At 40.4% G+C, this 22,832-nt stretch overlaps 1 protein-coding gene across 1 annotated transcript in view; it reads left to right on the top strand.

Annotated features, from left to right (window-relative positions):
* The first annotated feature begins 9,088 nt into the window (after positions 1 to 9,088).
* Positions 9,089 to 22,832, top strand: part of prx (periaxin) — a 31,841-nt gene continuing 18,097 nt past the window's right edge. Inside the window, exon 1 of the mRNA XM_039598008.1 lies at positions 9,089 to 9,311. The gene's annotated coding sequence lies outside the window, so the exon portion shown is untranslated. The remainder of the gene's footprint in view (positions 9,312 to 22,832) is intronic.

Here is a 22,832-nt window from a genome sequence, read left to right as displayed (position 1 = left end):
TATGCATGATAATTATGGGATCAATACTGGTAAAAACCTGAGAAAAATTAGAGCTTCAATCATTTCAGTGGATTCTACAAAGGAGTTCTGGTTTAGATTCAAGAAATGTTCTCAAGCAGCTCAATCAATCCACAGCAGGAGAATAGGGGCTGGTTTCTTGTTGAAGGAGTGATTTTCAAATTGGGTTGGGGGAGCTCGTACTAGATAAGTTCAGACAGTATTCTTCGTTGTACTTGACAGTTGTGCAGCACACACTCGTGCCAGTGGTACATATAAAAAGCAATAAAGTGTGTCGTGCAGCCAGCACAGTATATGCAAGAAAACCTGACTTAGAAAAACTTTAAAATCACACATATGGATAGATTGTAGATCACTTTAACATTAAGTCTGAAGTTGAGATGAAGAAGAAACATAGCTTCTCTTCTTGAGCTCACGATACATCATCAATATGAAATACCCTCAAGCAGCAGGAGCCTGCAGTGCTGCAGCCAGGGAGCTGGAGAAGGCTCAGACTGAGTAATGATCTTCCCCTGATTAGTCAGAGGCCGGGCAGGACTGTACAATAAGCAGGAGACAGGAGAGACGGTGGAGAGAGGTAATGACTTGGCCTAGAAACAATGTTTGGACTAACAGGCTCCACAGATGAGGAGCCACTACAGACAAAAGCATAGCTTCTTGTTCTTTGCAAGAATTTCATCACGAGTCTCACAGGTTGAATCAACAACTGCTTCAGTGAGAGATGGTCTCTGTGGAAGGAGACAATGCTGCTCTCACTTTCAGTCAGAAAAGAAAAAAGAATGCTTGCACTTTCTTAATAGGAGACACAAAATTGATTAATATTACTAAAGAGTGAGTGAGGAAGGAATCAGGAGCAGCTTAATAGCTTAACAGTTGTTCATTAGTGCTTTCCTAATAACTTGCAGTCCATAGCCAGAGGTTAAAGTGGGCCGGAATGGCATTCTGGCACTTTCAGTGAATGTTCTAATTCATTTTAGATTCACTAATAAGGTGTTAGAGCTGTACATGATGTGTTGCTGAAGTCATCTGGATGTTTCTTTATCTATTTTTTAAGGAAATTAAATAATGATAATTCATGTTATTCAGAGTTTATACTAGACTCTAAGTGCAGGTTAAACTGGATAGTTTGCAGTGTTGTGTTCCAGATTACAGTGAGAGACTATGTTGGACCCGTGCAGGGCACACTTTGGTATCTTTGGTACTGCGAAGCACCAGGGACATTATAAGAGAGAGAGACAGGGCACTCAATTCTGAATTAACATTTATGAGAAAATTTTGGATAGAAAGTAAATGGGGGAACTATCAGAGGGGAAGCTTTTAAAACCTTGCAAAGTCAGCAAACTTTTTGGCAATCTGTATCAGATTTGACTGAATATTCTGTGCATGGCATTTTTATGTGTAGTTGAACTTTGAAGTGAAAGATAATGCTTCAAAATAACTGTAACTATAAGCCATCGGATGTGTTTCGATATAGCTGACAAGTAAAGAGACTTACTTCTAGTAAGTCATCATTTTGAATATAAGTTTATCATCCACTTTTCAGCTTTAATGGCACATTTGAACTCCGCCTATGTAGCTTTTCCCACCTCCCAAATCCCACTAACTCTTGTCTGTAGCTGGTTGTACTAGGAAATATTGATTTCTGATAATAACAGTTTACTAAAGAATGAGCTGGAACACATTATGTTAGTATCAAAAGTAGTTTATAATTATCTATAAGTCAATCTAACTCATTTTCTTTGTGAGTTTTTACCTCTGATCTAAACACATTCACTCCTCTACAATTCTCTTTGTGTCACCTTAAGCATCAATATGAGTAGTTACACATATATGCAATGGCTTTTGATGTTAATAATGTTCCTGTTTTATTTCATACTGCTTTCAATTTCCCTTCCTTGCTATGGTAGTGTTCCCTCCTTCTGCACCACCTGCTCCCAATCAGTTAATCCCTCTCCCCAGTAAACATTCTCCCCTCTGTGTTTCCCTGTCACTGACCAGATTGGCTTGTTACAACCAGATGTCAAGGATTTCAGCAGTTTCTTGAGTTTCCATGTTTTTTGGGGCATACTTTTTTGTTTATTTTTGCTTCATTGTGTTCTCTGCATAAATAACCTTCTGCCTGTTTTGTTCTCTGTCCATCAGCTGGTTAGTTTGCCACCCGACCACCATGAACTTTGGATTTAAGATTTGGATTTTATAATGGTCTCCTGTGTCCTGTGTATCATTTGTCATTACAAGACATTCTGAGGACATCTTCCCAATTACCTTCTATTTATCTGTCCTCTTAAGAAAATAAAGCTAGTATTGGTACATACATATACAAAAGAGTGCTATTACAAAGTTAAGAAATAAACCCATCACCCGCTTATATACATGTGCAGTATGCAATAACTACCTTTAGCTTTTAAGTGAGTTTCCTGACCACTCCGTAATGAACTGCTATAAGCAGAGGTCATGTTGTCCGACTGACTGTGTGTCGTTGTGTCTGACTGGTATCCAGTGTCCAGCCCCTCTAAGCCCAGTAACAAGGCCCTGCTGGGCCACAACTAAAGCCTCCAGCACCACAAACAATGGAGCAGGGCTTTATGATGGGTCGAAGCAAACTGCTGACTGTCCACTAGTGCTAATACAGCCCTATTCTGTCTTATCTCAGTGGTGTCACTCTTACTTCACAAACACACACACACACACACTCACACATATGTGGATATTCAACATCTATTTCCCATCTTTGCAGTGGTTTGCAGAAGAAAAAGAAATTTTAGCCATCGTTACGTTTATAAGTACATACGCTAAGATGGCCCCTCTATACTCCTTTAGCTCTATTCACCATCTACTATCTATCCATTTACCATCCATCCATAGATTCATCCATCCATCTATGCACCCATCCATCCATCCATCCATCTCCCAGCCCTCAGACCTCTCCACCCTCTCTCACTTGCTCTCTTTCTGTTTGTGATCGATGCCAAGCGTGTAGCTCAGTCTCCCTCGGGCCCAAACAGTCAAACCGACCCCTGGATCAGCTCCAACATCCACCTGCCTCCCCCAGCTCTGCCTCCCAGCTCTCCCAATCCCGCAGCCTGCGCGTGGGCTGCTCCACCGGTGTGTTTCCTCCTTCGGATTCCCACTGTGGACCATGTGTGAGTGTCTGCGTGGAATATTCAGAGTCACCTGGACACCTTCCTCCGATGCAGGTCAGGATGAATCAGTTATGTGTTGCTTTACTGCTATACAAGCTCCCTGGAAATATGTTGCAAACTTTGTATTTGATGCAAAAAATGTATTTTATACTAAATTACATTTGCTCATCACCAGAATCAAAGGAATGATTCTCTACTGTAGCTGTTAAGCTTTAGAACCATCTCCAGCTGTGAGTAGGTTAAAATAAAAAAGTTACATTTGGAAAAAGAATTGTCCACTTCATTCACTTTAGCTTAAAGAAATATCTGGAGTACATTATGATAATGAAATTGAGGCTCATAACCATGGACTAACACCGGTTACCTACTGTAGGTTATTGGTAGGTAGAGACATCCTCCTCAGTGCTTTTACTTTTCTACTTTTTTAATGTCTTTGTTTATAAAATTTTTCCCACTTTTGGGATGAATTTAGTTCGTTTTATCTTGGACCTACCTTAAAGTTCATCAGAACTGGTTTGAGATTAATGCAAATATTGTGCCTTGGCTTAAATTTTAAAAATATTAAGGGTTGATTTCAACTTATAAACCTCTGCTGCATGTTGTTTGAAACAGGAACGGGTCTTTGTGGATTTTTAGTCGTAAGATGTGGGCTGCATGGTGATTTGGTCTTTTTTCTTGTTCAGTATTTGCTGATACTGTGGCCAAAGCTTGGTCACAAAATGTTGTTGCCCATTGTAAATCCCTGTAAGGATAACAAAAATGATGTCAGCTTGATGAGCTGATAGTGACTTATTGGGTGTTAGTAGGTCTGCCAGGCAGCAAGTCAAAATGTATCCTCTTACATGTAACTCAGTTTCATTGACAATGTATTCTGCACATTATCAATTCTGCACTGAAAAAGTCAATTTTTACTCATTATATCTATGAAGTGAATATTCCAGTAATGCAACATTGTCAGAACACTGTTTTCATGTCTGTTAACGACTCACAACCTCAGAATCAGCCTTGTTACAAACAGTTCAAATTACTTACATACTTTCTTAGACTTGCAAGACTGTTTTACATTTTTGGATCTTCACAATCAACAGATTTAGCTTTACTTGCAAAATTATCCTAATTGGAATCAAAGTTTTTGTCAGATGTATTTTTTCTTTTACATAAGAACAAATTAATAAAAGGCACAAAGGAGTTGCATATATAGAATTCACTTGATATAGCATTTACTGTAAGTAATGTTGACCACTAGGAGGGAAGATAAGCAGAAGAAGAAACTAATAATAGAATAACAATATCTTTAACCTGATACATTCATATGTACCAAGATCACAGTAATGTAAGCATTTGATGAATGAAGTCTAACAGTTGTTTGAGATTTTTGTGTCACTTGACAAGTTTTCTTTTGTCATGTAGTTGCCATTTTGTTTGTGTAATGTCACTGTCAACAGTGACATTACACTACGTGCACTTATCAGTTTTCATATGATAAAAGTTGTAAATGATTACATTAATTTTAGGCTATGAAGTACCCACTACCGCTTATACTTTGTGCATTCAACAGCCCCAACCAAGTTTTCGTTTTAGCTGTAAACACAGAAGATGAACATTCCAACAAAAACACATTTATTTCTTTTTTTTCCTTTTTTTGGGCAGTTCCACCTATTCATAAAATTTCATAAAAACATCCAACAATAAATCTGTGTCAAAATGCAATTCAAAGGCTGCTGAATCCTTCACACCCATCTCTATTAATACCCTCAGGTCAGGTCAGTGCGGTGAACGGTCATCAGGTCACAGGTTAAGGTGAAGCTGAGGAAAGGAAGTGAGCATTTTGTCACTGATAAAATTTTTCAGTTGCTGTTTAGTTTATCTGCTCGTGCTGATGAAGTGTGTACATGTAGGAGAGAGAGAACAGCAACAATCTGCTTCCTCTGTGTGTTTCCAAGACATATAATCCAGCATGACGTTAGTCCAGGCAGACTGAGACGATACCCTTCTTCTCATCCAGCTGAGTATCGCATTGAGCACACGTTTGCTCTGTATATGCAAGCCACTTTGGAACTGACTTCCACCACAGCTCCTCTTTTCATGCTGTATCTGACTTAATCAGTGTCATATCTGTTGCCACTGATGCCTGTTTTGTTCTGTGTGGGGGTCTTTGTGCTGCTGTCCATGGGACGTACCATGAGAGAGACATAGTGGCAGATATAAATATAAATAGACAATAACAATCTTCTAACACATACAGCTACATCTGTCTGAAAATCCTGCAAAATGTATCTAAAATAAATTTTCTTGTTGTCAGACTGCTTCTTCACTCTGAAGGTGTCAGGTTGGGTTATATTTATTGTGTTGAGAATAGTTTTCACTTGTATTGATATGTTAATGTTTTTTAAGGTGTCACTTAAATTTTAAGCTATATCATGTTTTTATGCTTTAAATTGTGCTCTAATGGCAGTTGAACTGCTAAACAGAACTGTATTTAAGGCAATAAGATGTATAATGTGCATGGATGACTTCCAGCCAATCAGAAACTGGTATTTTCAGCAGCCGCAGCAGACGTAAATTAAAAAGTAATAACCTCTGAGAAGTGGTAGCTATGATATCACCCAGCACCCCACCCCCACCCCCGTGCATGCAGACAGGCTGTTAGACGATGTTTTTACCGTGACACACACTGACACACACACACACACACATACCAACACACTGCCTGCTCCAGTTTCCTGGCCCATTTAAGCGCTGACGAGGGCATAACTGTGGTTCTGGTGGGACCTCGTGCCCAGTGCCACACCTCGCCCCGTCTCGCCTCCTCCACCCCCCGTCCCACTCTCTAGAAGCACCGCTCCTCACTCCCGTGTTTGCTCTCCTCTATCTGATCCCAAGTTGAGTTGAGTCCAAATAACATAAAATCATATCAGCAGTTCGTTGCTGTTTTATGAAGAGCTTCTGCTGAAATTAGGAAAAATATGTGTTTTAAAATGTGATATTTCTGACATAGGACTATGTAATCCTTCAGACCAGGTGAAAAAAATGTGTTACTACAAAGTAAAATACCTACAGATACCTTCCACTTTCTCTCTCAGGCTTCATCCCGCTATTGTCTGGCCCTGCCCTTGATTCAGGATCCCCAGCCTTCCCTGTATCTAAATCCTGGCTTTGTGTTGAGCTGAAATGCAACAATGACCATGTTAGCTGACACAGTGTTGGCTGCCTGATCTGCGCTGACAGCAAGCCCCCCCCCACCAACCCCACCTCTGCTTGGCTTACTGGAAATGGAGATAGCTATTGCTCATCTGCAGGGCTATGGGCTGGTTGATTGGGTCGGCTCTATAGGGGGTTACGTGATTGGTGTGCAGGTGATGGTTTATAAAGCTCTGGGCTTTGAGTGGAGGTTTAAATGGCCTGCAGGTGTTTTCAGTTATATTTTGTTTTTTTGGCTAATTAAAAAGAAGATGTCAGCCAAGTGCTGTGTGGTCATATCCACAGTCCAGAGAAGAGGTGTGTAGCTGCCCTGCAGGTGTGCAGGGACTGTATTATTCAAGTATCCATGAACTTCATCGATTCACCAAAACATTTTAGTTTTTAAATTGCCCCACCTAAGCCAAGGCCGAGCATTATGCTCCCAGTGTTTTTGCTTGTCTTTGTGTGTCAGCAGGGAATTGTTGTAAATTGTTGTAAATTACATCCAAAGTTTTCTTCACATACTTTGTTATTGCTGATTATTTGTAATGGACTCACTGCAGCCAAAAACAGCATCCGTCCTTCTCTGCTCCTCAGGTTATTTAGCCATGCAGTTACTGAAAATGAATTCCTTTTTCATGTGAGTAAACCATGAGCATGTCTTTTACTTTTTTACTTTTTAGTCTATTAGGTGATCCCTTTTCACATTCTTTCAGTAGCCCATATCTTTGGACTAAACAATATTATATGGTTCCTTTGGCACAGGAAGCAGGTCACATTCTAATTGGAAGGTTGTTGGTTCGATCCCTGGCTGCTCCAGTCTGCATGAGACTGGATACTGGACCTTGAGTTGCTTCCAAAGCATTCATTGGAGTTGCTTACAAATGAATGTGTGTGAATAGGTAATGAGCCATGCTGCATAAAGCGCTTTGAGTGCAAAAGCGCATATCAGAACCAGTTCATTTACCATATTCACTATGAATCCTTTGGGTAGGAAGACCTTCTCTGGAGAGTTTAGCTGTGATGATCTGCATAATTATCCTACATACCGCTAAGCATTTAGGAGTGGAACCTGCAGCTACGGTTGATGAAGTTGTTTTGGTATTTATTTTCCAGGATCAAATTCCTTTTAAGCAGCTGAGTTACTTCCACTGGAGTGAGCGCCTCTCCACTTCGTTTCACTTCAGCGAGTGTGAAGTTGTTGGTTGTGTTTTGGTTTGCACGAGTGCCACCTTGAATCTCTTCTTTAAGTGGCAGCTGCCAAGTATGAGTTTGTATACAGCAACATGCAAATTCTCAGACGAGTGGGGATGTCAAGGGAAGGAAATATGGAGTGAATCTGAACTTTTTTTATATATAATACTGTTAATGATTTATTTAAAAAATGTCAGTGTAGATGTAGACGTTTTAATGCTTCTGAAAGGAGAGGAGAAAAACAGTCCCAGTGCCACTGCATTAATATTTGGACAACATCCACAGTGTTGAAGATCCCTGAATCCCAACCAGCTCAGTGGGTGTAAAGGAAAAGCGAGTTTAGCAGCAGGTAATCTTTTGGTTTCTAGATGACAGTTGAGAGGACTTTGGCTCGCCAGCTGGCATGTATAAATTCTGCAACCAGCTGGATTACTGCAAATCATCAGTGAATTCAAGGAAGCATACAGAGACGTACACAAATACACAGACAGACACGCACGGCAATGCTCAAATTCAGGCAGGAATACACAGAGACAAGCATAAATAAATACGCACACAACATCCAGCTCACAACAGCAGCTGCTTCCTTGAAACACATCACACTTTCTCTAAAACAAGATCCAAGGCCTGCTGTTCCTATTTTCAGCCACTTGGGATAAAAATAGCTTCTAGGCAGAAACATCACTCACTGATAAATTCATCCTGATATTTACTGGAAGCAAAGACGAGCTGAGTTTTTATTAGAGCTGTTTTCTTGTTTATATTGGCTCAGCTGAAACACCGAAGCAACCAACAGTTGGCGTCTTGCTGGAAAGAAAATCCACCTTTCAGATGTCACACAGCAGGCGCTTACACAAACTGAATACACTTTTCTTTGGAAACAATCCCATTTTTCTTGTATATTAAGTCATTATAACTTATTGGAAGATCAATGACTCTGGTATATTTTGAAAGCTCAGCAATGTGCAGTTGGATAGCAGATGAGTAGGAGGAGCGTTTTCAAAGTAAAAAGAGTGACCTTTGAGCTTTTGTTTTATAGCCTGTTGTCTGTGTGTTAGAAATGATATATCATTAACTCAATATTGCTGACATAACCAGTCACTTTGTTATAGGCATTAATTTACATTCCTCTTTGAAACAAGTAAAGGGTCTCTCTATAGAAGCTAAGAGTTAAGTCTGCTTATCTCCTTGGCATCATAATTTTAAATAATTGGCATCATCTATTCTGCAAGCTTTTTCTTTAATATTTTTATATTTAAGATGATAAAGTTCATCTTTCCTATTGTTCACATTCAGCGTCTTAATAGCTTGCAGCAGGCACTGAGAGACAGAGAGACACTCACTGCTGCTGCAGTCTACTATGACACAAACTTTGTTATCTTCTTCTCCTCCCTCCTTTATTACTATGGTCATTCAGCCCCACCTCCAGGTGCCCTAATATGGGGGCATATCTCTACCCTCCAGCCAATCGGGTGGCTGCATGCATCCCTCCTCGAGATGGGGCACTGGCCAGGCCTGAGCTTTCAGTGAGGGGAGCAACAGGCTGGCTGGTGACAAGGGGCAAATGTTTAAAGCAAAGAGAGGGGGAAAAGAAAAAAAGTACCAACAACAAATTAATGACAGCAGCCGACCAACACGAAGTGAGTGTGAAAGAGTCATAAGAACAAGAGAAGAGGACGAGCCAGAGAGTGAAGCTGTGCTGCTGCTGCTGCTGCTGCTGCTGCTGCAGGTGGAGGGCCTGTCACCTTTGAGGACACGCTGAGGTTGAAAATTAAGGTAGGCTGTGTGAATGTGGTTTAATAAAGTCTGTGCTCATGAAACACTGCAGTGTGCGGATACCGGTCTAGTGTTGTGTAGGAAAATGTGCTCAAAGATGGGGCAGATTTTGGCTGGTTAGACCAAATCCGAAAGCATGTGTTCCTGATACTCTGTGTTATGGAATAGCAGCAGTGTTTTTTTTCCCCTTTTTTTGCTCTGCGTCTGTATAATTTAGCTACAAATCTGCCTGAAAACACATTGTTGTGTTTCTGAAAGGTTGGTTTAACATTTGGCAGCTCAGGAGCTGCTGAGAGCTGGGCAGAATAGTTTATGGAGCTGCCTGCAGACTCCAGTTTGCTGACATTGGAGAGCATAACAATAGTCTGCTGTTTAAATGCAAAGACAGTTTTAGTAAGACAGCTGCTGCTAGTGTTTATTCCAACATGCCAGTTGCTGGTTACAAACACTCGAGTATTCACTGAGGTTTATGGTAACTATTTGCAGCATGACATGTCGTTATGCTCCAAGTTTATAAGGGAGTTTTGTCAAGAGACCCGAGAGAAATAACACTTGAAAATTAATCAGAGCACTTATTTTAACTGTGTATCTGGCAGTGCCATTTGTTCAGCCCACATAACAGAGTGCCCTCATCATAAATAAACCACTCAACATAGTAAGTAGTTTACTGCTCTTTTAAACAACTGTCAGTAAACTACTCATGTTCCAGCAAGGTTTTTTTGTAAAAACACCAAGTGACCCAGCTCCGGGTGTATGTACTGGTACGTCTTTATGCTGCAGAGCACGCAGTCATTTCCAGTAGTCCCTGTCTTAATGTTACACACAGTGACAGCTGCAGTGTGACGGTCACAGGATCTGTTTGGCCTCCAGGTCCAACTTCACCGCTTAGCTCACCCCCCCAGCCTGGTATGTACGCTGGCTTAAAGTGGGTACAGAGGTATCACAGCCAAAACACACCTGCTCTGTGATTGAAGATCACAAACAAATGAGTCCCGCTGGATTACATAATGCATGCGCTGGACATTTTTAGGCGATAAAAGCTTCGTCTTTGACAACAACACCAAACTAGACCAACGAAACCAGAAGGCAGACTCTTCTTTCCAGCAACATTTGCACCAGCGCCCTGAAGGTTAAAGGTTAAACTGGTTTCATTTTTCCACTAGTTTAGGTGAACATATTTACTGATTTCCGATCAACTCGAGAAAACACGGACATGTCTCTTTTGTGAAAGTACAGAGGCTAAATGTTAACGTTAGGGAAAATCTTCAGCTGTGTTAACTAAACTTATCAGATGACAATAAAACATAGATGTCAGCAATAAATACTGTGAAGCTACTGAAAAGCAGTTATACCTCCTGAAAATATGTCAACTTTTTTAAAGCAGCAGGTGTGTGTGTGTGTGTGTGTGTGTGTGTGTGTGTGTGTGTGTGTGTGTGTGTGTCCACACTGAACTGAGAATAAATGACGTCAGAAATGAAATGATGGATGATGATAGCAGTTTCCTGGCGACAGATTTTGGGTGGTGGTTGCAGTTATAGGTGGGGTCAGTTTTAGACCGGCATTTAAGGGGTCGAGTGGGGTTAAGGGCTGACAGGGTGGTTCATGGGGGAGACCTCATGAGGAAACACCACTTGACGTACATGCAGGGTGAACTTCCTCCGGTGCACGCAGAGAGCTGAGAGGATTTTACAGGAAGGAAGACTCCTGTAAACAAAAGACCTGAAAGTACATTTGTTTTGCTTTGCTTTGCTTTTCTTTGAGGCTTTATTTTAAACATGATAAAATAACACAATAAAACATAAGGAAGGAGTGGGAAGAAGCATAAGGTTATTTAATCACACCCCTTCTTCAAAATTTAGTAACTTTACTTCCTGTTTATATCCTCATAAATGCTTGTTAACATTCTTCTTTCTATAAATTTATTGTATAAGCCCAATAACACACCAAAAAGACGTACAGAACACTTATAAATACATATACATGCACATGCATCCATATATGCATAAAAAAATAAAAAAATAAAAAATAAGTATAAATAATTGGTGAAACATCCAATCAAAACCTTTTTTCATTCCTTCCTTGGAAAAACTATATTTACCTCTACTATTTTACGTCTTTTTAAACTGTGTCATGCTTGTGCGTTGGTTCGGTTAATCACTCAGTCTGTTCCACAACTTCTCTCTCCATACAGAAAATTTTTATTGTTGTGTGAACACAGAACTCCCCCTTCAAATTTGGTCCCCCCTTCTTGTCCTTTCTCTGTCAGTTAATTAAGATTTTGTTCAAATTATAAGATGTTTATAATTTATGTGTTTTATCCTAAGCTAACCTGAGCTGTGACTGTCTTTCACTATGTGAAAATTCAATTGTTTAAAATAAAAACAAACTTCTGTTTATAAGAGGCATTTCCTGTCCAGAGGCTAACGCCTCCGGGTGTGCCTTGTTTTGCCCATCTGATGTCTCAAAGGGGCAGGAAACACACTGGGATCTATCTCTCTCATCTTCAATGGTTTGGACATGATGCTGTTTGCTTGGTGCTTTTATCTAAAGTGGCGCACGGCGGCAACACTTCCGAAATTTTCAGTTGGAAAAGATCCGGTGGGAGTCGGAGCCACTCATGGTTTAGAGGCCACCGAGCTCCACAGTTTCTCTCTTCTTATCCAAACAGGACAGCACATAGTCACCCAATCACAGTGTGTTTAAATTTACCTGTTGAACACCATTTTCCCTTTTGGCTCCAGATTGTTGTAACAAATTACAGGTTTAAGATTCAGGTAATCAGTCTTTTCAGTGTTGGGACTAACGCGTTATTAATAACGTTACAGTATATCGTTATTATTGTGGTAGGACAAACTAGTTATTATGCAAAACCAGGAGCATTTACTGGGATGTGGCTCGTTACTAAAATGCTAAATATGTACTTTTTCCAGATTCAATAACATTAGCAAGTACCAGCAGGTGGAGAAGGAAAAGTCCCCGAGCGTGGTTTATGAATCTATCCGGGTCAGATATAAACTTTAGGTGGAGTTTATTTTCGGTATGCTGACATTTTCGACTTCTAGCTAGCATGACGGAGTTTCTATACAGCTGGGTGGGTGCTATGTTACTGATGTTGAACTTTATTTTGTTCATATGGTTAATTATTAGAGTTGCCAACCGTCCCCTAAAAACAGAATCGTCTGGTATTCAGAGAAAATATGACGCGTTTCGTACTGAGGTGAAAAGGAACACAGTTTGTCCCGGACTTCAGCTACAATGAAAAGACACAAAGCTGAAGCTGCACAGCTGCCTCTTCTTCTCTCATTCTCTCCCCTCCCTCTCCTGTTTCTACTTCAATCATGAAACTGATCAATGATCAGCTGATCGCTTTGCTCTCTTGTTTATTTATCTTTCGCCAAAAGAGTAAACCAGCGGATGTCGCTTAAACAACAGCAGCACGTTTAAGCTTGATCAGAGAATTGTATCAGCTGATGTTTGCTGGAGCCACAGCTGTAAAGCTGCTGGTCATGATATCGGTTTGGATATGTGGTGAGAGGGAAACATGCAGATGAAACCAGGAGATGTCCTTACTGAATCATCAGAGCTGAACAGGTGATGGAGAAACAGGTTTACCTTTTAGGTGACATGAATGAGTTGAAGGAAGTTATGAGCTGTTTCTGAGAGACAAATAACACCAGGATCCTTTTCTAAGTAGCTGACAGCTGGTAACTGTGCAGGGGCGGGTCTAGCAAAGTGTTGCCAGGGGGGCAGGTAGGGCATTAACAGGGAAAGGGGGGGACAAGGAAATACTTTTCTTTATTATTCTCATTTAAAATGTCTCTGAGTCTTACAACAAACAATTGATAGATTGATACATTTACCATCAGAACAGTGTACATCACTGTCAAAGGCTTTATGATTTTTCCCATAATGGTGGGCGGTTCTAGTCAAAATGCCCGGGACGATTTTTTTGTCCCAGTCCAGCCCTGTATGCAGCTCATCTGCAGTCTGGTGTTACCTACATCTTCCTATTCAGAAGGCAGAATTTCAGGTTCTGAGTACAATCAAAAGCACCACGACTGCAGTTTTTGTGTTGGATGTAAAAAGCAGGCTAGAATCATGGCGGCGGTCAACGACGGTCCAGGCGTGATTTCTCTCGTGGAAATGTGCACATTATTTTTCCTTTCTATTGGTAGGTGGCACAGTGCACTTGTGGCAAGTAAGCAAGCTAGAAGACTGGCACTCTTGCTGGGTATCCAGTTATGGAAGCAACACATTAACAAGAGAATTCTGAGTAAAACCAAAGTTACTTTCCCTAGTAACTCGTTACTTTGAAAGTAACGAGTAACTTGAAGTAACTGAGTTACTTTTTTAGAGAAGTAACTAGTAATGTAACTAAGTTACTAATTTAAAGTAACTTACCCAACACTGGTCTTTTTGCAATCAATGTTCAATATCCAGCAGGACAAAAACAGCTGGAGCATTTCTTGGGTGCTAAAATGCTAAATTGTACATTTTCCATCTTGTTACCAGTAGCAAAGTCCACGTGTTTTGAATTTCGCACCACTGATGTATTCTGCAGACTTCCAGTGGAAAAGATATTATGTAACATTTAGACAGGCTATAAAATAACTAAGCTGTAAACTAACCTTTATCTGTAAATTAAAACCAGTGGAGCATCTTTCCTAAAACAATGTCCTTATTAGATTGAATCATGACAAGCCTCATTATAAACACTCCAGTGTGTATTATACTGCAGGTACTAATCCAGAGTCCCTCATAAAAACACAGAGCTGCACATATCCAAACATCAAAACTCTCTGCACGTACAAGTGCTGATATTTTAGGTGGGAAACTTTTGTTTTGAATTTGGTTGAAGTGACCCTCTCACTATAATCTGTTTAATACTGTTTACTGTTCACTGTTTGTTGCCAATATGTGTTTTGCTATTTGCTTTTATCGGACACTTCGGTTATGACACGATGAAGCTGGGACAGTGCTTCACTGGCTTACGTGCAAGTTGAAAGAAAATCAACGCAGTGTGGGCTTGCATGGTATAACGCTAATGTATGAGCGCAACTGCAGTCACATCACTCCCCTTTGTCTGTTTTTTGCATCACTTCTAAATTGTCATATTTTGAATTTCTGATATATTCCATTTTCACATACCATTTGTCTCAAAATGCAGAATTTACAGTGTATGCAGATGACATTCAGTGTAAGCATCATACATCATACCGTTATATGTAACACACCCTGAACAAAAAAAATTTGTTTTGTCACAGGGAGTTAGATATTATGTTGTGGAAAAAGATATAAAATAAATAAGAATATTACACAACTGTACAGAATAGAATAAAATAAAATACTATATACAGTAGAACAAAATAGAATAAAATATACAATAAGATAAAAATAGAATACAAATGCTATATACAACTGAGTAAAATTATTGTTTAACATGTCAGGGAGAACTTGTACTCTTTGCTAATACTTAATTACTCACTTACATCATGCATTTCTTCTGATTTTCCACCTGCAGCTCCAACATACCAGTACAGTCAACTCAGTATTAGAGTCCAGTACACATGTCATGACACAGGCAAACGGAAGGTTTGTTATCACTCCCCAAGACAAACATCCGTTTCCCTAAAAACAATCGAATGAAGATTATTTCCATCTGCAGTAATTTACATTTGGCACCATGGTGCTGTTCTGGCACATCTCAGCTTCTTCGTTCGCATGTGCAGAAAAATACTGAGGACAAAATAAAGCAAACATCAGTGGCATCAGACATGAAGGAGCAGTGTCGGAGGTGGGTCTCAAAGTGGCTTGTAGATTCAGAGCAAATGCTATGACATGAGGAAAACAGTGTTTTTTTTTCTTTCTGTTCATTCGTGTGGACGGTAATGTTCTAGTGCATGTTTTTCTACATATCCATTAGCAGTTTTGCATTTCCAATGGTAACAAGAACATTTTTTAAAGCACATACAGTGGTCCCTCGTTTATTACGGGAGTTAGGTTCTAAAAATAATAAAATAATAGGTGAAATCTGCGAAGTAGCAAAGCTTATTTTTTACTATTATTATAGATACTTTAAGGCTGTAAAACCCGTCACTACACACTTTATACACTTTTCTCAGGCAGGCATGAACATTTTCACACTTTTTTCTCTTGTTTAAACACTCAAAGTTCAAACCTTCATAGGAAAATAAGTCCAGTATTATAGAATGAAACCAAAGATTAAACCCTGTTTAAACCCAGGTCCAGAACATGGAAATAGAGCAGCTGGAGGCACGGAGGAGATTGATTGGCTGTAGACCATTGCCAATCAGGGCGCAGAACACAATGCGCTGTAAAAAAACAAAACAAAAAAAAGCATGCAAAATTGCACAAAAACCGTGAAAGGTGAACCGCATTATAGCGAGGGAGCACTGTACAGGTTTTTAAAAATTTGAAAGAAATTGTTTACACTAAGTAGATCCACTTTGACTTCATACATCAGGTCCGTGAACAGACTGTGTCTGAACAAACCAGTGATGCTGAATCACAGATTTCACTGTTTTCCTTTTTTTAAGAGCTGATGTTTTTTGAAGTATTTACAGTCAGTCTGGAGACTGGAATAGAAACAGCTTCCTTCCTTTGCTCTTTGTCCTAAATTTAGACCCAGTAAGTTTTGTGTTATCTGCTCAGTCTCCTACCAATTGTAAAAACGTGTGGCGGTATTTCCTCTGTGTGTGAACTCTTGCGTAAGTGTGTGAGGAGAAAAAATATTTTTATCTAGAGTATATGTGGCCTGTGCTGATAATACTCCTCTCTAGAAATAAATCACAATCACATCCTCAGCTGTTTGTCAGGCGCTATGTAATGTGTTACGTCAAAGACATGTTATCAACTTTTTAAAGGGCAGACTTGTTTTCTTTGCGTGGACACCTGATGCTCAAGTCCAGCCGTCATTGAGCCAACTATAACATCATTAACTTGTCCATCTTTAATAGGCTTAAAGCAGCCGCTGAACAGGATTAGAGCAGCAGGGTAAGTTTCATGAGGCTTCGGCTTTAAGTCACTGCGGGACAACAAAAACTATTCAGCTGACATCACATCATCACAATTCATGATGGATGTCCAAACTAGTGTGAGGAATCACAGCTATCAGTCACACACTGACAGCAGACAAGCGATACTGGTTGTTCAGACAAGTGTCTTCTTGCAGCTTTAAATTGTTAAAGTGCTAGAAAAAGAAATCAAAGGGTGGTGAGGACAAAATGTCTAATTCAACCCCGTTTACCTGTGGTGTAAAGGAGTGTTTCATGGGTATGTGTTGAGTCGTGGTAACCTGTGGAGTTAAACTGGAGCTCAGTTCTGCAGAACTCAACACAGATATGGTGTCCAATGAATGCCCATTTTCTTAACTGGGTATCCAGTTTAGGGTCACGGGGTAGCTGGAGGCTATCCCATATGTCTTTGGATGCTGATACTAAGGCTCCTACCAGTTAAACACTCCGCCCATGTACATGATTGAAAAAAATGAGCATTTAAAATACGTAAAGTAAGGTCTTGTATGAATTGGTGTGAATGGGTAAATACTGTTTGTAGTGTAGGACAGCGGTCCCCAACCTTTTTTGCACCACGGACCGGTTTATGTCCGACAATATTTTCATGGACCAGCTTTTAAGGTGTCACAGATAAATACAACAAAATAAAACCAGTACCGGTACCAAAAAAAGAAGATTTATTCATAAAACACACAAAAGACCCAGGGAAACTGAGGTAGCGATAAAAACGATTAAAAAAATAACGCTAAAAACCCCGAAAACCATAAATTTCACACCCAAGCCTCAACTCTCGCGGCCCGGTACCAAACGACTCACGGACCAGTACCGGTCCGTGGCACGGTGGTTGGGGACCGCTGGTGTAGGACATCATAGAACACCCATTAAATCCTAGTCCATCTAACTAAGCCTCGGAAGTAAATGGTAAAGACGCTTATGTGGTATTTTAGGAATCTTCCAGCAAGGTTTTGATTTTGGGCAAAATCTTTGCTTCAAAAACAGGCGTGACCTCTCCCACACATGTCAGTGGAGCAGTGTGATTGGTTGATGTGCGGTCCGTGTTAAGCGTCAAGAGTGGAACAACCATCTTTGCAGTTGCAGAATTCTCCCACAGATTTCTACTGAGGACTTTTTTTTAAGTTTATTGTCTCCCTCTCGCATAATGTCCCAACTTTGTTCATTTAATGTTCTGGAACAAATGTACAGAAAGTCTAATCCCTAAATATTAAAAAAAGCTGGAGGGTTTTAAAATATGTGAAAATCAGGCAGCAGAGCATCAGAGAGCTCAGCATTACTGACGTCCAAATGTTTACATGAACCACTGCTAATATGGAAAGCAGTTCTTTTCTCTATCACTAGAGTTCACAGACCATTAGACATATTTGTTTAAAAGATTTGTCCACCAAATCACTCACTTTCCTACTGTGTAGACTCCAAAACCAGAAATGCTGTTGCTGTGACAAACAAGACTAACTCCGCTCAAAAGGCTTTTTGCTAAATATCTGAGATTGTTGCCAGTTCTGACAACCTATAACTCTTTATAACTGATCTACAGTTCAGTATTACTTGCAAACACTCTGGATGTAATTTGAGCAGTTTGAGCTACGTTTTCTGCCTCGGGGCTCACTTTCATTGCGTAGCATGTTAATGAACTAATCACTGAGCACTCACAGTCTTTATCCACAATCACTTGTTTCTTCACCGGGTCAGTCCATGCCCTGTGCCCGTCTCCTTGCAGCTCACTGACAGTTAAACTGAAAGAATGGATCGTCTCAGGAGGTGATTGGGGTCAATATATTTTACTAAAGGATGATTTGTTCTTTTAAAGGATTACTTCACAAACAACACAATAACACTGCTTTTTAAGCGATATGAGAATTTGTTGCTTCATTAATCCAAACACTAGAAAACTAGAAAAATAGTTCCAGTATCGTTCTCTGAGAGGACATCTCTCTTATTAGTGGGAATACTTGATCATAATATTGGTCCAACAGGTAAAGACAAACCAAGTAACGCTCTCCATTCAGGAAAGGATGCATCTATCTTGCAGATAGCAGAATTGTTACTACTCACTGACCTACAGAAACACAGAAATGTTGCAGAGCTGTAGTTTCTTGTTGCGAGCACTTAATCCCAGCATACTTTGATAAACACTGCATAACGATTTACATGTGAAACTGGCAAAGAAGCTTTTTGCCCAAACTTAGCAGTGAAGCTGTGAAGTACTGTCAGGCCCTGTTTAAGCTTTTTTTCCACTCTGACTTCATAAACAAACCCACCCACACCATCAAATCTACTTTAGACAACTTAATCCAACTCCTGTTAGACAAAATGCGGAGTGGCTGACAGCACCAACACACTCTTTGGCTTTCAAGTTTTTCCTCAGATTCAGGGCCCATCGTAAGAACAGTCAGGCACCAAGGAATAAGACTATTAAATACATATTACTGTATCTGCCTTGGACTTGTTGCTTAGAAATTATATGGTAAATGGCCTGTATTTATATAGCGCTTTTCTAGTCCCTAAGGACCCCAAAGCGCTTTACATATCCAGTCATTCACCCATTCACACACTGGTGATGGCAAGCTACGTTGTAGCCACAGCCACCCTGGGGCGCACTGACAGAGGCGAGGCTGCCGGACACTGGCGCCACCGGGCCCTCTGACCACCACCAGTAGGCAACGGGTGAAGTGTCTTGCCCAAGGACACAACGACCGAGACTGTCCGAGCCGGGGCTCGAACCTGCAACCTACTGATTAAAACTCTTAAGCCACGAGCCCCTGATTTTACACCTTTGGGCTTAACTGTAACCTCCTGGATATTTTTCATGGTTTTGTCTTTTTGACTCTAGCATTGCAGCGGTGCATAGTGCAAAGCACTTTGATTGGATTAGGAGCCTGTGTTTATACTAGCCAAACACACTACACAGTTTTTTGATTTTGTGCATACACAAGTACATCTCTCAGCTGGCTTGGGAAGACCTCTGTATCCCTCCAGACGAGCTTTACAAGCTGATCTGGGAGAGGGAGGTCTGGGCATCTTTGTTTAGAGTGTTAGCTCCACCACCCAGACCCGGATGTGTGGTGGAGGCAGAATGGCAGAAAATGGATGGATGGATGGACAATAGTTTGAAATAAGACAAGCGCTCCCAAGTTTAACCAAGAACCTGTGACACTGTGCATATACAGGCAAAGTTTTTTGGCCACCTTTTTCAGGTTTAATTTAAGGAAGTATTTCCTGTTCATTTTGTTTTCACTTACTTCAGAAGCTTTAAACATTCACTTCATAACTCAGGCCATCTGCGCTAAAGGTTAGGGGCTCAAAATTTTAAATAAACTGCCTGAAAATTCACCGGAGTACAGAAAACACCAGACCACCTGCACAATGTGCATCTCCAGATTCAAAGCTGTGTCCATGATTACATTTACATGTTGTTTTGAAAAAACTGCATTACAGTTTCATTATGCTCTCTGTGTGTTGTCTTCACTTCAGTGGCTGTGAAATCAACAGTGTAGAGATGAGTGTGAAGGAGAACCGTGCACACATGCTTAGTCTTAACCAGGAGAGTTATCCCTGAATGGCTTCCAGCTGCTGTTATAATGTTGAACATTTCCCGCTGGCCCGAGGGTTGTTCTGGCCTGTAGTTTTCAATTTCAAGAAATGATTGTACCTGAAGTTTTAGAACGCCTCAGTATGTTTGATGGTTTGCTTGTTAATGCAATCATTAGTATTTCCATCTCATCTGTGTGGGCAGATTGGTTTGTGTGACTGGTCTGTGTGCTGAGCCTCGTATATTTGTGTGAGCCACAGCAAACACAGCGATCCACATGTAACTTTTCCTCTCGTAGTTTTAAGTACACATTTAAAACTATTCTGAGATTCCAAAAAAGGCTAACACAAGGTTAGACTGCAAAACCGGCAGTCTGGTAGTTTACAGGGACACAGTGGTCTGGAGACGAGTCAAATTCCCAGCCTGGGCTGTTGTTTCAGTCCACACCCTGTGATATGAAAGCTGAAATTTTTTCTGCCTTGAAGAAAAATAAAAGAGTGGATCCTGTGATGCAGCAGAATAGTTATTTACATGTACGAACAGTAAGTATGGTTGCAATACTTGCAGTTATAACTAAACTAATACAGTTACAATACTACAAAACTGCTTTACCCGTGCACACCCTGGCCTGTTTTATGTAAATATTACTTTAAATGCTTTGTAGAACACTGTTAAAAGAGGCTAATTTTCACATTTTTATGAGTGTCACAAATTTTCAAAGTCCTAATCAAGGAAGTTTTCTCCCAGAGAAAACAGGTCTTCTAAACTGCCCCAGATAGCTTTTTTGCAGTCCACATTTTTCTTGATTTATCTGCACCACTATGTACCAATTTTGCATAATATCCACCTAGCGGGTATTATGCAAAGTAGTTTGGCACTCCCTCAAAAATGAATGAACAGCTGCCTTGCAGTCTCCCTCTGCAGTGCTGCTTTTGCCAACTGTAATCTCTCTCAGGGACAAGCAAAGCATAGAGATGCTGTTATTGGCTGCAACATTGGACACACGAGTCTTCATGCATTCCCGACCCCTGAGAGGGTGAACATCCAGCATCTTATTGTTGTTTTTGATTGCAGTGTCCCCTTTAACATTGCAGTCCCAATTGAACAGCTTGTGTGGTTAGCTTTAAATATATTCCCACTGGCCATAGTTGCATTAAAATTGAAAGGATGAGGGTCAGTCAACATTTTGGCAATCAGTTTGAAACCAATAAACAGCCATACTCTGTTAGTTCCTGTGTTTTCACGTCACGTTTTTGTGTTATTTACTGCAAATTATACTCGGCTGCCTTTCTTAACACTTCCTGACGGTATGTAAAGGATCCTCTGCTGGGTAATTTCCTTGTAATTTTGCTGATATTGCTCCAGCTAGACTCACATTGGCAGAAAAACTAATAATCACAGAGAAAGTAATTTGTGTGAAAGATATGAAAAATATGAAAAAAAAACTGCTCTGTGTAACGTCTTAATGCCTGATCGAGTTGGTTCTGGTTCTTATACATAGGGGATACATAGCTGAACTCCAGGGTGTTGTCACCCGAAAGCTGGCATCGAGGCAACTGCATAAATCGAGTGTTATGTCTCGATTTTGCCTGGTTGCTTACTAATCAGTGCAGCAGCAAAGAGGCAATCTTTCAAGCAGTGATGTAGTAAGGTATGGGGAATGATACTTTTCTAACATCCTCTTTTCATTGAAGGAAGTTTTAAACTGTGGGTAAAAATACCTCCCACTTCACTACTTTACACCTACACATGCTGGGGTGTTTGTGGGGCAGTCGTCAGGCGTGTGGAGGCCTGCAGATGTGAGTCTGATCTATAATAAGACCGCTCTGTGAGGCATTTCAAATCTCCTCCTCCTCCTCCACTGCCATGCCTCCATTCCTTAGGTCCATCCAGGGAGTGCCACCTCCTGCACCTGTTGCTGTCCATCTGCAGCACAGAGCTGCAGTTTAAAGCTGCTGTCAGGTGAAAACCTAAACAAGCTTAGCAATCCCCAGTCATCTGCATGTTTACACTTTCACTGTAATATTCTCACCTGAAAATGTTCCTTCACTTTTCTAATTTCACAGATCAGGAGATGTAAAAATGTGTTTTAAGTGTCTTTTATTTTTAGTTTTTTTATTACAATTTCAATAATTGAACAGATTTCTATATAGTTTTATATATACATTTAAAAATTACATCACTGTCTGGAAATTTCTGCCACTGTTTTGCCTACTTTAGTTTAATAAAACATTTCAGTAACAACTCATTTAGACTCTGACTACCACTTATGGGCCATTAGTACAGCAGTGCAGTGGGCACACCTGCTACTGCCGCTGCACTTGATAAATAGTCCCTCTCAGTAGCACAAAAACAAGTCAGAAAGGGTTGGAATATTCTAATATTCTAATATTCTATTTCTAAACATCATATTTTGTCTTTGGTCGGTGTCTGATTTTAAGTTTAAACTATATTGAAATGCATGTGAAAACACAGGAGAGTGAAAACATGTCATTCCAGAGCTCAGTGTCTAAAAGTAGATCATTATTCTTTAGATAATTGTCTTAAAACCTTGAAGTCTCTGTCACTACTAGAGCACCATTCAGTGAATTACCACGTACTCTGGGATGGTTCTGATGTCTCCGCTGATCTTTTAAAAGCATCAGTCTCTCCAAAATGTTGTTCTGTTCCATTAATTCGTGCCCCTGCTCCTCCGTGACTGATACACTGATGGCTGGGATGTGATGAATGTATGTTATGTGTTCCTGTGACCCGCTAGACACCAGATACCCCCTACCCACCCAAACAGGCACGGCATCCACACTGACACTACACGCCCAAACACACGCACTCAAATTCCCACACACACGCACATAGCTAAGCTGAGGCACCGAAAAAGTAACCACATGATTGCAGAGAAACAGAGGTGATTCCTGCAGAGTTGTGCTGTTGTTGGCAAGT

The sequence above is a fragment of the Oreochromis aureus genome, linkage group 14 (genome assembly GCF_013358895.1).
Source record: "Oreochromis aureus strain Israel breed Guangdong linkage group 14, ZZ_aureus, whole genome shotgun sequence".
NCBI lineage: Eukaryota > Metazoa > Chordata > Actinopteri > Cichliformes > Cichlidae > Oreochromis > Oreochromis aureus.
This window is presented reverse-complemented; position numbering and strand designations above follow the sequence as displayed.